This window comes from Crocuta crocuta, unplaced genomic scaffold (assembly GCF_008692635.1).
Source record: "Crocuta crocuta isolate KB4526 unplaced genomic scaffold, BGI_CrCroc_1.0 scaffold1245, whole genome shotgun sequence".
Taxonomy (NCBI): Eukaryota; Metazoa; Chordata; class Mammalia; order Carnivora; family Hyaenidae; genus Crocuta; species Crocuta crocuta.
The window spans coordinates 640155-646004 of record NW_027530890.1 but is presented as its reverse complement, the minus strand read 5'-3'; positions in this window follow the sequence as shown (position 1 = coordinate 646004).

Genomic DNA, 5850 nt, shown 5'->3' with positions numbered 1-5850 from the left:
AAAAATGGAAAATAAGGCACAGAAAGAATAAATTACTCAAGTTACATTCAGCCAGTCTGTGAACATTTACTGGGCACCTACTGTTTGATGCATATGGTTCTTGATCTAGAAAATAGAGTCCAACAATCAGAAATAGCCTCTTCTCTAATATAGCTTTTTGTTGTAACATGTGACAGTGCAGACTTTGAACTCTGGCAGTGAGTCGTCTTTTGCAATACTGGGTGGTAGTTACTGGGCTGCACTGTCTATACTGCAGCCAACACTGATCCTTTGTTATGAGAAATAAAGAATATAAAGTGAACACAGAGCTCTGGTGATCACATATTTAAGTTAATCATCAAAGAAAACCTCTTCTATAGAAGGATTCTACAGCCTCTTTGAAAGTTTTCAGTAATTTATACTTAGATTATCTGAGTTCTTTTTCTAGTTCTGCTAATAATAAGACATGTAATTGGACAAGTTATTCAAGTTTTTATCATTTTATTTTACTTTTTTGGGAAAAGGGTAGTCACAGAACCTATGCTATGCCACCTCATGTCAGATTTGTTCCTTTCCAGAAGTACAGTTTATTGATTTGGTTGCATAAATGTGTATAAAGTTCAGACCTCATAAACAACAAGTTACCTTATGTTAATTTAGTATAAATAATATATTTTTAAGTCTACAGAATTTCTACAAAAATTCTAAGATTTTTTTGTGCAATTTTAAAAGATGATTTGTATAAATCTAGAATAATTTTAATGAATAACACTGACCAAAATTCTTATATTTTTAAAGCACATTTTGCACATGAGAATAAATTCTGTGTTAATAAAACGAGGAGCAGTACCTATCAGTTCATTTCTTGAACATAAAAATTCAGTTACTGATAATTCATTAGGAACCAAGCTTTGGTTAAATGGAGCCATCCGTTGTTAATAGCCTGTGGTGCAGTAAGGCTCACTGTGAACAGGTGATGATTACAGTACTTAGCACTTCTGGAGAACGAAAGTATCCTGACTGTAATCATTCTAAAAATTACTTCATAAATGTCACACTGTTAATTACAGTTCAAAGAATTAGCATCTGGTTGAAGTTATAGGTGTAGCTTTGAGGAATTGATATTACAGGAAATGCATTTAAAGAACCTTTAATCACAACATAAAATGTTCTCTGCCAGGCTATGGGTACCCTTGTACAGTAAGCCGCACCTGGTGTTTACTAAGAGTGCCAAAGTCCAACAAGCAATTGGTGCTGGATTTTCTTCTAGGGAACCAGGGAAACAGTATCATTTTATATTTTAGATATACATAATGGTTCCTAAAAGAAACTAAAACTGTGAGACCTTTAATGAATTTTTAAGTTACAGTAACATTGGAGGTGTTACTAAGCTCTAACAGCTTGTTCTGATTTATAATCAATATGTAAATGAGATATGAAATGATGAAAGAACATTAAATGACATTAACTTGTTTTTCATATAGACTGTGTGAGGAGAAAGTGTTTATGAAGAGACATTGTGAAAACCATTCATGCTAATCCATCGGCAGGGAGTCATTGTAAGGATTATCCTGAAGGCACTAGGATCATACTGAATTTTTTATTTCAAAGTTACTGTTTGAAAAAAGCAATGGAGAGAAGGGCCATAAGCAACTAACATAGGCTATTTAATAACAAATGCAACATTTAAATTCAGTGAAAAAGATGTCTTTTTTTCCCCCTAAAATAATGTTGGGATGATAGCCTAACATTTGGGGAAAATAGAGATAGATAGAAATGTAAGAATAAACATTTAATCATAAAGGTAAGGAACAAAATATGTTTTTTTTTAAAGGTGGGCAATTTTTTTTTAAATTAAAAATGGTCTTAAATTTGCAATCACTTTAAAAAATGGGCATATCTGACTCCATACCCTAAAAGTTCTGCCTAATATAAATTAACTAACAGTGGCACCTGGGTGACTCAGTTGGTTTAAGCGATCAACTCTTGGTTTCGGCTCCAGTCATGATGTCATGGTTTTTGAGTTGGATATGTAGCGGGCTGTCAGATTCTCTCTGTCTCGCTCTGTCTCTCTCTCTCAGTCTCTCTCTCTCTCTCTCTGCCTCTCCCCCATTTACACTGTCTCTCCCTCTCTCAAAATAAATAAATAAACTTCAAAAATAAAACTGACAAAAAAATGTAAACAGGTTATAAATTATTTTACCCAAGTTAGAAAACATTATAACATATATAATAAAAAGCATTCATCTATATGAAGAGCTTTTTGTTGTTTTCAAACAGTATGGAAAAAATAAAGAACATCACCAAATATGATTACAGGTGATTTTAAATACAATTTTATTTTTTATTTCACTTTTACAAGTTTATTTAAGTGGGCATATATAATTTAAATATTTCCATTATATTTTTACTTTTCATAAAATAATTCATTTTCAAATAAACAAAACAGTTTGAAAGTTGGCAGACCTTATCATATACCCCAACACAGGTACCTCTCCAGAGGTGACTTGTATTCTATTTTCCTGATATTTCTATTCATTTGCATACACAAATTTTTGTCAAAAAATTATATATATGCATGTATACATTTAGCTACACCTATATAAATATATGTATGCTTTATATAAATACACACACACACATATATACATACACTCATACTTTTTTACTAATTTTTTTATACTTTTTCCCCCTGCAGTTTCTGGCATGTAATTTACAAATCCTTTCAAAAACTTATTTGTTGAGCACCTATTAGGTATTAAGCCTTATGTTTCATGAAAAAAATTTAAAGTGAAAAAAGTACAGAATAAAAAGAATCCTGTCTGTGAACTGGCACACACACTAAAGAGTTAAGAATTACACACACAGCATGGCAGGTAATATGAGGTGCTATAGAAAAAGGAATAGCAAACAGATTCTCCCTCATGGTGGTTAAACTGACAGAAAAGTCCTCCCAATTTTCTTGAACACTCTTTAATTAGATAATTAATCATAAACTTTACGGACTTCCCCCTTGTTAAAGGCAACACTTACATCTTTGTTACATATAAAGCCAATATTTAGTTAGCTTACTTGATCCGATACTAACATAGTTAACAGAGCTTTCATTCCCTTTGCCAAAATTTGTGTATGTGTGTGTCTCCATATAAAAAGGCAGAGAGAGAGAGAGACAGAGAGAGACAGAGACAGAGAGTGTTATGGGGCACTACATATTCTTCTCATTTCATTTTAACTCATGGGCTTCCCCTTACCTTTCCTATTTGTATTGTATCCTTATTTTTTGTACTTCAAATTTTGGAATGGCTCAGATCTGAGCTATTGCTATTTTTTTCTGCTTTAACTATACTCCATCCCCATGTGATACATACTTTTTGTTCAGATGCATCACTTTAAATATCATCAGTGTACTGAAAATTTCCAAATTACATTTTCATTCTGAATCCAAAATCCCCTGAATTCTAGCCTGGATCTGCAATTGCCTATTTGACATCAACATTTGGATGTTATAACAGGCATCTCAAAATTAACTTGTCCACATATATATCTTTACCAACTCAGGTACCCACAATGTACTCATCCAACACCTTTCACTATCTGAAAAAATATATAATCACATCTCAAAGCATTGACAGTAAACTTTGACATTCTTGTCAGATCACATCACTCCTTTCCTCAATATGCTCCTTTCAATTGCTATGAAGACATGCTTAACGCATCACTCACCTCCTTTTGACCTCATCTTTTATTACTTTGCTACTGGTTTATTCCAGATCAGTTATGGAGAGATTTTGATGTTCTTTAAAACCCATCAAGCATGCTTCAATCTCAGACATTTTCACTAGTCACTCTATAGTCTGGAGTCACTCTTCCACTATATGACCACAGAATTAATTTTCCCCACCTACTTCTGTCAAGTTCATCCTCAAAAATTACTTGACAAGGAAGCATTGCCTTACCCTTGTATTGAAAAAGAATGCTCATACAAGTGTGTGTACATGAACATGCGTACACCTTCACATGCCAACATACAACTAATTACTGCATACCCTAACCTTCCTGTTTGCTATTCCTTTTTCTTTTCTTTGTTTTAATGTTTTATTTATTTTTGAGAGAGAGAGAGGCAGCGTGAGCGGGGGGGTGGGTCAGAGAGAGAGGGAGATAAAGAATCCGAAACAGGCTCCAGGTTCTGACCCTTCAGCACAGAGTCCAACACGGGACTCAAACCCACAAACCGTGAGATCATGACCTGAGCCAAAGTCAGACGCTCAACCTACTGAGCCACCCAGGTGCCCCTGCTATTCCTTTTTCTATAGGACTTAATACTATCCCCAATTCTGTGGATATTAAAACTTTCATATATAGACCATTAACTAGGTAGTCTTAAAGTATTTAGATTGAAATATGTCAACCAAAAAAATAACTCTCTGGAATAAACAAGAATATATAAGTGGATACAAATGGAGCTTCTATAAATGAGAAAAAAATTATAATTGCTGATATCACACATTCAGCCAACAGTTAAACCAGGTTACATTCAGATTGAAAGAGAATGAGTATAATGGGAGAGACAGCTGAAGAAATTACAGGGTTTGTTATGGAATGACATAGAAAAGGTAAGAGAAAATATTAGCAAGAAGAGATTGACCCAAGATGGCCTTAGCATTCCCCTAGATGTGCTAAAATTTAGACTGTTTTCTTCCTGATTATAGGCCCTTGATTTACCTTTTCTTTAAGTGTTTGCTTTAGAAAACTTGTAATTGCACATTGTTTCTCCGATCTTCTGAGATGTAAACCTCCCAGAACCTTGTCAGTTTTACAACCCAGAAATGTCTTTCTCAAGGAGCCATCGTTTTCTTGGAATCTTAACCCTGTCTCTGGGTCTCTGTGGGAAGTTAGGAGCCTAATGTCAATAAGTATCAATTAGAAAACACAGACGGCCTCATCACATGACCAGTCTACCCACCCCCAAACTGCTTCCATTAGCTCACTTTAGTGTTTAAAAATCTTCCTGCCTTTTGTTTCAGTGTTGAGATGACTCTCACCCTCTATTGCATATTAGATATATAAACTACAACAAGAACCTTTAAAATATGTGTAGAGTTCAATTTAAAAAAGAAGAAGAAGAAGAAGAATACAAGCAATGAAATTCCTGAAACTTGAATCCTGGAGAGATAGTGGTTTAAAAATTTCCTGTTCAAGGGTGGCTCAGTCAGCTAAGCTACGACTCTTGTTTTAGGCTCAGGTCATGATCTTACAGTTCCTGAGACCAAACCCTTCGCTGGGCTCCGCACTGACAGAGCCTGTGGAGTCAGTCCCTCCCTCCCTCCCTCTCTGCCTCTCTGTCTCTCTCTCAATATATCTCACAAAATAAATAAATAAACTTGAAAAAAGTGTTCTGATTAGTTAACATCATTATTTACAGACTCAGGAAGCACACTCACCAAGCACATTTTAAAAGAAAAGAAAAAGCTGGGGCACCTGGGTGACTTAGTTAGTGAAGGGTCCTACTTCAGCCCAGGTAATGATCTCATGGTTTGTGAGTTCAAGCCCTGCATTAGGTTCTGTGCTGACAGCTCAGAGCCTGGAGCCTGCTTCAGATTCTCTGTCTCCCTCTCTCTCTGCCCCTCCCCCACTCATGCTTTGTCTGTCTGTCTCTGTCTCTGTCTCTCTGACTCCAAAATAAATAGACATTTAAAAAAATTTTTTTAAAAGGACAAGAAAGTACTTTTCCATTATTCAGATTATGTGTTTCCAGAATTTTTATTACTGGAGATATTTGGCTTAGCCAAAATTTAATATGAGATTAAATAACAGTCATCATTTTTTTCCTAAAATGCCTTGCATGAAATATATAGAGTTTTAAATCTATTT